At 44.5% G+C, this 12,490-nt stretch overlaps 1 protein-coding gene across 1 annotated transcript in view; it reads left to right on the forward strand.

The window, feature by feature from the left end:
* The first annotated feature begins 6,879 nt into the window (after positions 1-6,879).
* The window catches only part of LOC126175779 (zinc finger homeobox protein 3), a 108,565-nt gene continuing 102,954 nt past the window's right edge, over positions 6,880-12,490 (forward strand). The window contains exon 1 of the mRNA XM_049922752.1: positions 6,880-7,340. The gene's annotated coding sequence lies outside the window, so the exon portion shown is untranslated. The remainder of the gene's footprint in view (positions 7,341-12,490) is intronic.

Here is a 12,490-nt window from a genome sequence, read left to right on the forward strand (position 1 = left end):
TATAAACCGATGCCTTAGTTAAAACACATAAACCATTTTGAAAGTTGTAATTTTTCGTCAGTAAACTTATTTAATACCTGTGGGCTCGCCGAACCCCCCCTTAGGCATCCAAGTTAGAAAAAAAGGCTTGGGCGTCCTAGGGTTAAGGTGGAAGGAATGTGCCCTGATGCCGATCCACAAAACATAACTGACACACTTGATTTTGTAGAGCCCTTCACACGTTCTGCATACTTAACGCCACGCGTAATAAGACATTTCTTCTCTCCTGGATTGTAGCATAAATTTGTCTCATCATACTTGAAGATTCTACAAGGTGGTATCATATCAGTGGAATTTCTTACTGTTAATGAGACTTTCAGATGATCAAAATACTCTTGAAGTGAACTTGCAGTAATTTCTGCCTTTGAGGTCTTCAAGTTTTGGCATTTCCGATGGGATAAGAGATCCTTATGAGGCTTCATAAAACTGCACACCCATTCAATACCAGGTGTAATGGTTGGACAAAATTCACATACCTTTTTTCCTATTGTATCTAAATATAGATTTCCCAAACATCGCAAGTCTTGCACATCAGAAGGAAAACCCCATTCATTAACTGTCAAAGCATAATGAACAAATGTTTCTTCTTCTTCATTTGTAAATACATATGGTCTTCCACATTTACGTTCATGTTTTGAATGCACATTATTATATAGTTTTCCTTTCGCAATACTGTATTTCTTTGATGCTGCATTCATTGAAATTGTGCCACTTTTAATTTCGTCTAATGCAGTCTGCATGTCTTCTTCACTGTAAGTGTTATACTCCCGTGCACCAGGCACCTTTCTCGGCCTGTTGTGCCTGTGTAGTAGAACAATAGAAGCATAAGAACACAATGTAAGCCTGGAATAACACTGATCGGCGGTCCAAGTAACCCCGAAACAGAGACGTCATGCACATGACCTCAGAGAAAGTAATATACTGGTCGATGTATACATATGGGGAAAAAATTATGAGAATTATTTGAGCAACATACCTGATATAGTTTAAAACACCGATGGATTTGTTGTTATGAGATGTTGGTGGATTTTGCACAACTAACTTTAAACGCACCTTTTCGTAAACAACTTCAAGTCTCAACAGGTTCGCCAACTGCTGCGTAAGAAAATCGGCACTACATGTGCGACATCTAGCGTATATTGATGGAACTTCTCCACCAAAGAGTATTCACAAAAGACGCAACTGAAAGGCAGCAGAGAGATGTAAAACTTTTCGTGCTTGAGTGGTCAAAGTAACCACGGCGGTCAAAGTTTACCCGGTTTGAGGTACCTGAAGCTTCCGCGCCGAGTAAACGGTCCCCTGACGGAACGCGCCGCTCTTCGTTGGATGCCCTCTACCTCTTCCGGTAATTAACCTGGTAAGGGTGCCAGACCGACGAGCAATACTAGAGAACCGGTAGAATAAGTGTTCTTTTTTAGCCCTAGTATATTGTGAGTGAATTTCTTTTAGATTCTCCCAGTTAATTTCAGCATGGCGTTTGCTTTCCCACTATTTGTTTCATGTGGTCTACTTTAGATTGCTCCGACTGGTTGCACCCAGGTATTTTACGGTAATTACTGTTTCCGGTGATCAGTCGCCAACAGTGTAACTGAATAGTTCGGTGATGAATTTCTTAATTATTTACACACAGTAAGTTACTTTTTACGTTCAGGATCGACTACCAGTCGCTGCACGAAACGTCGGCCCTCTACCGGTCTTCTTTCATTTTACCACAGTTATCCGGCGTTGAAACATTCCATTGGACAACATTGTTCGCACCTTTCAATGTCATTAACTACCCCACTGATGTACATCGTAAACAATAACAATCCTATAACAAACCCTTGGGATACTCGCGAAATTACCTTTACATACGTCGATTTTGTACCGTTAACGACGACTCGTTATCATAGTTTTATACTGTAATTGTGTATTTGGTGAAATACCAGGGGCATCTACGGATGTGAAGAATTCATTTTGCGTCGTGTCGCTGTCTTTTAGCAGCAAAGATATGGATAATTCATTTTATTTTTTAGATACGACCGATCGAAGTGGTGAAATAGTTAGCTCAGTTGCAAGATATCTACTGCCATCGTTGACAACGTACCACCTACTTTCTAATTTCACATATAGTATGAAAAGCCGGCCCCGTTTTTGTGACATCGCTGCGCCTAACAGTCCGCTACCACCTACCATTCGGCGTCTGATCCATCGCTTCGCATTCCAGGTACACAGTCACATATAGGAATAGGTATCTTTGATTGGAATGCGGGTGAACTGCCATAAATTGCCTTTAGATCATTGTCATTATTAGGTACCGCTCCCCGTGTGTATGTCGGCGGTAGATTCAAAGTACTCGCGATTAAGTTTTACAAAGTCAAATCAAGCATTTAGAATACTTTTAGAACTGACACCAATTATGATAAAGTGGTGGACGCTTTGCGTTGCTCGAAGTATTCCGACCCACGGGCGCGGAAGCCAAACGGTGCCATACCCAGATGTTTCCATTAACGCGGTTGTTTTGATGTTTATGAATTATAATTGCTTTTTTAATTAACAAAGAGACTTTTCAGATAACAGAATAATTTCTGTAAGCTGTTTCGGTTAGAATATCAATTATATTATCTCGTGTGAGTTGCAGCGTTTGTTGTAGCGTTGAATCGAGTTATCTACTGCTGCAGCTCATGAGCTGCGCCCATCCTGTCAGGTAATATTCTAGACGCGGCTACCTACAGCACATCTCAGTACGCGCCCTTAATTTAAAAATTTCTAAGGTGCTGCAGCTGACTTATTCCGATGCAAAATATAGTAGGAGGGAGAGAAAGTGCAGATTCTGCAAGAAAGTCACACATTGGATTTACATTCTGGACAGCGGGACGCAAATCCTCGTCCTACCATTCTGATTTACTTTCCCCGTCATTTCCCTACATAGACGAAAGAGAGTTGATCAAGGTTTCGTTCCTATAGCCTTTGGTAAGTCAATCACCTAACTGCAGGACTTAGAGAAAGCCTTCGACCATATATATATAGGAAAATTTTATGGAATATATTACGCAGAAATGGACATTGTCAGCAAATAATAAAAGGTGATACAAAGCCTTCACAAAGGTACAAAAATAAGAATTAAGACTAACCATGCTGTATCAGAAGATATACCATAAACAAATGGGTTCGACAAGGGTGTAACTTATCACCCACACTTTCTAATGTATACATTGACTACATGATTGAAATATGGAAACAACAAATTGATCTCGTAACGTAATTTTTAATACAATGCCTTTCGCAGACGACGTTGCAGTCTCGCTACAAAGATCCATCTGTAGACTGAACCAAATTTCTAAAAATATCGCGTATAAAAATATCCATTCCAAAAACAAAAGTGATGTCTTTTACAAATATCAAATACTAATCTGTCAAATCAATCATGCATCTCTTACTGTAATATTTCAAAGCTAAGTTTAAGGCCCAGTCGACGATTATGTCATTAGGAAAAGATGAAATGATTTCATAGGATCGTCGGAACATAAATCTACAAAGCACACAAAAATATCTCTGAAGCATTACATTTTTGTAGCGCCATAATTATGTGTAATAGCATTTCCGTAAGATAGAATTCTGAAAAAGAAGTGTGTGTGTGTGTCGTTTTTCCCATACCCTTATTGGACGACGTATTTGCATATAGTGCAACATGGTCGTCCAAGTAAAATAAAATTGCAGAGGTTCCTTTTCTTTCTTTTTATGTGTGTAAACTTTCCCCAGTGGGGTTTGATGAATACGACAGTCATACCAAATACGTGCGTTACGGCAGTATTACACGAAGTAATTTCCACTAAAAAACACATTCAAGATGAGAGAGTTTTGAAACTCGCATTGGCGTATCTTCCATATATTGTAAATTACTAATCCAATTTTCTCAGTAGTAAATAGCATGCGCCGGCCGCTGTGGCCGAGCGCTTCTAGGCGCTTCAGTCCGGAACCGCGCTGCTGTTACGGTCGCAGGTTCGAATCCTGCCTCGGGCATGGATGTGCGTGATCTCCTTAGATTAGTTAGGTTTAAGTAGTTCTAAGTCTAGGGGACTCATGACCTCAGATGTTAAGCCCCTTAGTGCTTAGAGCCATTTGAACCATGTTTTAAATAGCATGCATTGTTGGACTTGTGGATTAATAACACAGTGTTTTTTCCTAACGAGCTTCAGTGATACGATGCATTAAGCGCACTGTTTTACTTTAGCGGCCTGTAGCTTGTTGCTAAGTGTGCTTAACAAAGGTTTTTTATTCTGTCATACAAAGGAAGAAGAATGGAAAAATAGATTTAACGTTTCGTCGACATCCACGTCATTAGAGACAGATCACAATCTCCGATTGTGTCAAGAATGGGGAAGGAAATCGGCCTTATCCTTTCAAAGAAAATATCCATTTGCATGGAGCTATTTAGGGAAATCTAGGAAAACCTAAATCTGGATACCCTGACTTGGGTTTGAATCGTCGTCGTCCCGAATGCGAGTCCCGTGTGCCAAGCTCGGTTTCTTTCAAACAGGGACGTTCAACCGCTATTTCTGGTCTGGTTTTTCTTCTCATGTATGATAAGTACTGCTCAGTTCCTGTTATTCTTAACTGAAATTTGCTATGTATTTTGCAACTTCTGGGCATCATTTCCCCGTATAGAGCAATTGTGTACAACGTGTTCATTAATATGCTATCGTTTTGGGCTTTCTACAGCTTCATCTTTAGCTTCTTGATAATATATCATAGTAAGAATATCCAGTTACTGTAAAGCAGCGTCCTCTGGTATGGTTATTGTACTAGGTCCTCGTACGAATAGTGAAGTAAGCACACCAGAGGATTTGGCTTGCATTCACCTGTCGTGCTTGGGGTGGTATATGACATCGATGACAGCGCAAAAGTGCCCCAAGATGAAGGCTTAGTGGTTTGAAGTAGAGGAAGAAAACACCACACACACACACACACACACACACACACACACACACACACACACACACACACACTAAATTGGATCAAAGTTGTGTTCTTCGTAAAAACATATCTAACAGCTGACTATCGAAGCAACATCATCTTGGATAACGTGTCTTCGCAAAACACGTTTGCTTATAACCGTTCATTATGTCGAACATTCGTGACTTGTTGTTGTTGTTGTTGTTCTGGTCTTCAGTCCTGAGACTGGTTTGATGCAGCTCTCCATGCTACTCTATCCTGTGCAAGCTTCCTCATCTCCCAGTACCTACTGCAGCCTACGTCCTTCTGAATCTGCTTAGTGTATTCAACTCTTGGTCTTCCTCTATGGTTTTTACCCTTCACGCCGCCCTCCAGTACTAAATTGGTGATCCCTTGATGCCTCAGAACATGTCCTACCAACCGATCCCTTCTTCTAGTCAAGTTGTGCCACAAACTCCTCTTCTCCCCAATTCTATTCAATACCTCCTCATTAGTTATGTGATCTACCCACCTAATCTTCAACATTCTTCTGTAGCACCACATTTCGAAAGCGCATATTCTCTTCTTGTCCAAACTATTTATTGCCCATGTTTCACTTCCATACATGGCTACCACTCCATACAAATACTTTCAGAAACGACTTCCTGACACTTAAATCTATACTCGATGTTAACAAATTTCTCTTCTTCAGAAAGACTTTCCTTGCCATTGCCAGTCTACATTTTATATCCTCTCTACTTCGACCATCATCAGTCATTTTGCTCCCCAAATTCATGACTTAATGAGATGAGATGACTTAATGAGATGAAATGAAGTCCCTGCAGTCACTATTTCATTTTTTTTTTTAATCTGACAGATAACCAGTCCCAACATATATGATCGTAGTCAAACGGGCACATTGGCGTGTTACGTAGTATGTGCCACAGTGCGTGGCTTCAGTGACATTCAAGCCGCATTGTTTGTCAATCTTAGAAGACTGTCGTTAGTGCCAAGTGGGAGAAAAAAAAATTTAAATAGGTATGTTGAATTCTCGCGTTATTACAATATACATATTAATAGAACGGTGTATACGTGGGTTAACGACTCTTTTCGCTCGTCATCGTAGTAATTCAGTCTCTTAAGCTTGTGAAGTACAGTAGTTACCAGTCGGCGGATAGGAACGGGTAGGCATTCCGGACACGACTCTCCGGCGGGCAAGCACGTGGCCGCACTGAGCGGGCGTCGGCTTCGAACCCTGGGGGCTGCTGGCAGCGCGGAGGGTGGGGACGGGAGGGGAAACGCGCATCTCCGCCAACGCCGGCCCCCACCCCCTGCCTACGTCGCGCCGCACCTTACATCGCAATTACTTCTTTTCTCTCGGAGGGACCAAGTCTTTTGCCGTCTCCGTCGTCTTTGTGTGTGTGTGTGTGTGTGTGTGTGTGTGTGTACGCTCTCTACGCCCCTCCGCCCCCGCGCGCGCTCTCGCGCACACACACACACTGGCGCGCGCGCGCACACACGTACACACCACCCCGCCGCCGGCACCCTGTGCTCCCCGCCCCTGTGTAGTTATAACACCCCCTCCCGCTTCCCTCTCCCCGCGACCGCTGCAGCTCCTCCTCCATATCTTGTGCAGCTTGTGTATAAACGGTGAGCGCGCGAGAGAGAGGGAGCGACGGCCCGGAGGGCGCGAGCGAGCGGGAGGGAGACACGCCGGCCGAGACACCTCCTTGAAAACTCTGCCCCCCCTCCACCCCACCCACCTCCTCGCGGCGCGCCCCCCTCCCGCGCCCCTCCCCGCTCGCCCGACGGCGCGGCGCTCCCCGCCAGTGCACGCTGCCCGCTCCCCTCCACGGACGCTCGCCCGCTCGCTCGCTCACGATTGATTATAAAGTGTATGCAGCGACGGCAGTTCGCGGACAACCTCCGCTCGGAGAGCATCGGTCACTCTTGTCGCATGGATAATATCGCCAGCGCCAAAAAAAGGAGGAGGAGGAAAAAGGACAAGAACTGGAGCGACCGAGCCTAACCTGCTGCTAGACTTCTTCCTTTTCTACATAGGCGCGCACTGCTTTCGTGAAAGGAGGGACACGTAATAGTATACACGAACGAGAAGGAAGACGGAGGAGGAGGAGGGAAGAGACGGCGACGCAAACGGGGGGAGAGGCTTTTCACTCGGGTGTCCGGCGAAGCGGCGGCGACAGTGGCATCGACAGCGACACGCCCGAGGACAGTGCCGTCGATTGTGCAGTGCGCTATGGTGGCGGCCGAGTGATTGTGTTGGCATGACAACAGCGAGACGCCGGTCGACGAGCCGTGAGATTCTGGCGCCGGGCGCCGACGCCAGTGCGCGCAAGTATCCAGGAACTCGAAGGAAATGCACTCAGGTAGGCGTGTGTGTGTTGCAGCCAAAACCTCTCTCGTGTCTCCCTACCCTGCATTGTTTACGATCGCATGTCTTGTCGTCCTGTGTGTGTGAATTCCCCGGCGCCGCCGTGTGTGACACTACTTCTGCCCGTATCTGTGTTCTCTAGTGCCGTGCATGCGTCAGCTGTTCATTGCTTCATTCACGCACCTTGCCCCCTGAAGTGTTTCGTGTCTAGTTTTGACAGTACGCCGATTGTGACAGCTCCACTGTAGCATCCGACCGTTAACTATGAAAAGTCAGCCGTTTTTGAATTAATATGCCATTCACTGAAATGCGGACGGACTTGAGTCATAATAAACGAAGGTACAGCTAAAAAATCCTTAAACCATAATCAGTCTCCAGGGGTGACATTGTTTTTAACAGCCACTGAAAGTGCTCGGTGGATGCCAGGTTCCGGCAGTGTCTAAGTGTTAAGCAGCGCTCTTTTGCATGAGAATCGTTCAGTGCGGATGAGCGCGCGCGCGCGCAGGTGATGCCGGCATCTCCGGCCTCGCTGGCCGGCATCTGACGAGCCGGCTGCCGCACTTTCGGCCTACAACCGCTAGCTCGTCCAATCTCGATTCTCGCTCGGACAACGCGCTCCCGCGTTATCAAACTCCGATAACAATACACCTACCACTGTTGTGTCGCTACTGTTCGGCTCACTTTTCCCTCTCCTACTCATCCAGTTAGCTAATTAAATGCTGAGCTACAACCCTCGCTTCTCTATCTGCATATTCGGCTCTTGTCTCCCGTTGCAACTGGCAACACGTCTGGTGTGTACTTCTCGGTATCGCCGAGCGCTAGCACGTTTCCATTTAGCCTTGGTACGCGTCATTGCTTTTCTGCTGAACGCAGCGTTTCGGTTGATGATGAGCCAGTTACGAAACTATGTGAGGAGTGTGTAGTAATTTCACCGGTTGTGAAAGTCTGCCCGTGTTATCTATTTTCGGAGGAAGCTACAGTTCCGTTTAAGACAGGAAAGGGGATCATTCTTTTTATCAGTAGGCGGATATTTTCCGCGGTCGGGCAGTTGGATGCGTCCTGCACTTCGCCTTCCTCAGCTTTTATCGTCGTCTAGAATTTGCTGCGGGGAGCTTTCTGTGCTTAGTTGTAAGTAACTGTGGATCATTAAAAATTAGCAACAGAATATTACGATTGCTGAAGAATTTGTGATAATCAGTTCCAGTTACGCCCAGACGAGTCAGTATACAGTGCTCTGAGTTTATATTAGAGTATTTAATCTTAATATATCGTCTGCAGTGTCCAGCACAATTTGGGGCTACACACCATTATTTACGGTGACTAAAATTAGTTTCTCCAGCTTTGAATATACTTTCGTTTCTCTGATTCTGCTGTTGATTACTTCCTGTGTGAATCGATGAGAGAAATCAACTATTAAACTGAAAGTGACGGCTAGCTCCTGACATGGTTGTGGTAGCAGGAGCAGTAAGGGTATAGTGACTGACTATTACAATAAAAAAAATCGCCCACGAAGTATATGGTAGTCGTACTTCCCAATTTTGTGCGTTACACAATTACCGACTACGTGGTTTTTGCTGTTACGCATACAGTACTAGGCGAGAGTGGAAGCAGTTTCACGTAGTGTAGCATGACAGGAAATACCTTTAACTTCGGTTGACAGTCGCTGTTCTGTGCAGATACGCTTCTAGTCTGAGTAATCTTGCCGGCAGACAAATGACAGATCGTGAAGTTTTTAAGTAATGTAACGGATAAAATATGAACTATACTGCAGTTTGGTGCTTCTCTCCAGTTTATTCGGATGGCTCGAATTCCGGTGAGACCAACGATTTGTATATATCATTTATTATTTCTTTCAACTCTGTAAACATAAATGTGAAAAATGCCGAGTTTCACCGTGTTTGAGAGCTGACGATGAATTTAAGGTCGTCCTGTCACTGGTTGGGTAAGTCATCTCAGAAAGGCCGATGTAGGCAAGCGCCTGGTAAAGCTGTGTGATATTCGGACCAGCCATCGTGTTGATGATAACTTTGACTTTTTCATCTTAGCGGTACGCTGGCTTTAAACTCCTCTCAGAACGTTGCATACATTTAATGTAGAAACATTTTGGCGTTTGTATTACGGTTCCCTACATGTGTATTTAATCTAAAAATCCTCCTACAAAGTACAAACTTTTTTTTTTTTTTTTTTACAGAAAATAGTACTTATCTTGCCCCAGAGGACGAGCGGAGGTTGCTTCAAACCAGTATGGTATTAAGGAGCGTGTACATAAATGGTAGGAGGAGTTGCTGTTTGTGGCGTATGGTTTTAGTTGACTTCGGCAGTGGGAAATTATTCAGATTAGATAACGAAAATAGCTATATGTGTAGTGTTACGTGATAAACAGTCTTGCTCTTTCGTGACAGATAAAAGCTAATTCGAAGTATGAAGTTGACGGGTTTTTGGGGGCAGTGAGTTGGAGCTGGGGAAATGTACGCTGTGTGGGGAGCAGCGCTTTTGGGGCCTGTTGGGGCACGCCGGTGGGTTGTTAAGGCCAGGGTGCAGGTAGGCGGGGGTGGCCGCTTTATTGTCTCTGGGACGGCGAAGGCGTCCTCCTGTGTCGCCGGAGGAACGTCTTTCCTCGCCATTTTACTGCCCCTACAAGGACGTCGCTGTAAAATATAGACGCATCTTAGCCGCCGGGTCGGTCGCTGTCTCCGAAAACAGGGGTACCACCTCACATCCGGCACCCTCCCTCCCTATCCGGCAGTCAGTCTAGGAAATCTGGAAGAGTACGGCAAAAAAGGAAATCTTGTCTTCACTATTGTCCTGCGGATTCCCTCATCGGCGAGTCACCCCGATGGTATTTTTACCGTCCCTTAGTTGCTGCGTCCTAAATTTGTGGTCGGTGGCCATCTCCCGCCGTTTAGTGAAGGATATGCTGGCGCAGTAACCGCCTAGGCTTGCACCTAACATCGACAGCGGTAGCAGGTAGTAAACTTCCTCCCAAACTGGCCCCCGTGCTTTACAGCGCGTAAAGCTGGCCGCGTGGGTGGGTTGTGGCCGGTCTCCCATGCTTTTACACACACACACACACACACACACACACACACACACACACCACAAATGGTTCGGTATTGAAGGTCTGTGTACGCATGTTAAAAGTATTGTTCGTTATGTCAAAGTGTGGTCACAACTATCAAGTGTCACTCGTTAAAAAATTCGTACAGAGAGATATCTTTGAAGGTGTTTACAGATATGGAAAGTGGCACTGGACCGTTGGTCACTTAAAATTTTCATTTTGTAATTGTTGCAGCGAAACTCTGAGGACAGTTTTCTTGTCAGATTAACAGCAGTAATATTACCACGTCTGGTAAAGCAGTGTGATGTCCAAATCAACCATAGGGTTAGTGACAGCGTTGTCTTTTTTATCTTAATGGTACGCTAGTTTTAAACTCGTTAAATTAATTCGGTGTGTTACAAGAGCAATTTAACTACTAATCCATACAACTCTTGTATGCAAACTATCATTGTTACTAATTAAACGTCAGGAGCAACTAATATATCACCAGTCGCTTGCTGTGACTCTATTTGGCGGGAGATTTGTCTGGAAGGTCGTGTAATTTGTTAATTTTTTTCTCTGTTAAACTGATAGCAAAGACAGGAGAATGCAGAAATTAAAGGCAGTAGAAAAAGGTAGTCGGACGAATCGAGTAAAAGTTGGCGCAAGACGCTGTTGTTGTTAGGTGCTCGTATTTTATTTATGATATTCATTCCTGTTGAAGGCTGTGGGTGGAGATTCCACACTGCCAGCAGATGTGTGTTGTTCGAATCTCGTATTCTCGTCAGTTCTACGTATCTATCCGCAAAATCAGTTGACGAGTAAGCGAAAATTATCTGTGTTATTGGCTGCTATTTTTCGCAGGATTTATTGCTTTAATTTTATGGCCGTCACAATGGTACGACACTTCAGTCAAGTTAAGAGTGGAGAGTACTTCGCTTGGACATTTGAGTGGTAGTCAACGTAGTTGTAGCAACAGCGCCTGCCACCTAGTGGGTTGTATAGTTTTATCTTTGTTATTTAGTGACGGCGCTTGGCCGATGGTGTGTGTCTGACGGGTGGATTCTCGGAAGGGCGGTGAGCGCTCCACGATGTGTCGGCGCGTGTATGTCGCAAGAGGCGATGTGTAGACACGAACCTTCCGCCCGGTTACAGGAAACTTAGCGGCTACGGCATCCGCCGACAAGAAAGCTGATAGCTGTCCGCTGCTCGTCTTCCACACTGTACGGAAGCCACACTTGTGGCAGTTTGTACAGTGACATGAGTAATCAGCACTGCTTGCCTAGTCGGTCTCTCTTCTTAACTGTGCTTCCCTATCAAGCATTGTTTTCTTACCGTCGCTTTCTTCTTTTCGTTTGCAATGTCTAGATGTTCATTATTTTTCCTGCCACTATACATCTCCTGGGCTAGTATTCCAGAGACGCTCCTTTTGGTCTGTCGAATCTCGCGCAAGTTCCAGTTAATATGAGGATTTTTCGTATGGGCTGTGGTGCCATATTGTACCGAGTGCAAAAATAAATTCCAGTTGTTGGGAACGACATGTTGTATTTGGTCAGACGACTGATATGATACACAGAGGTGAATCCTAATTAATAAGGTTGCGTTGCGTCAGGACTTTATAATTATTGGACAATTTTTCCGACTAAAACTAGATAATCATGACAGGATGAATATGCGACTCCTTAGTTCTCAGTTCGGTCTTCAGTCTAGGACAAAAATAATTTTCTGTTATATAGCAAACACACATTCGTTATCTTGCACTTCAACTTAGTGTCTCGTTGCTACAGTTATTGTGCAGCCTGCGCAGAGAGATTCCTTGTATCAATATTTCTTCATCGCCTGTCATACGATGCCGCAATTGGACACCTGCAAAACTTAGTTAATTTCAGGAGAATTGTTATAGCATAATTTTCGTCTAATTTCTACACTTTATATATTGCGCTGAAACTGAATAAATCTCTTTTGTGTGTGGCCAGTGTCGCCCTCAGGTTCTGACTTTGGCCGTGTTTCTATCACGTATTGTGCCTTGGTACAGTAAAAACTTGAATCATGTAGCTATCAGTTTACTGTCGAAATCAATAAATCACTCATATGTTAGTTTGAAAAAA

The sequence above is a fragment of the Schistocerca cancellata genome, chromosome 3 (genome assembly GCF_023864275.1).
Source record: "Schistocerca cancellata isolate TAMUIC-IGC-003103 chromosome 3, iqSchCanc2.1, whole genome shotgun sequence".
In the NCBI taxonomy this organism is placed as follows: Eukaryota; Metazoa; Arthropoda; class Insecta; order Orthoptera; family Acrididae; genus Schistocerca; species Schistocerca cancellata.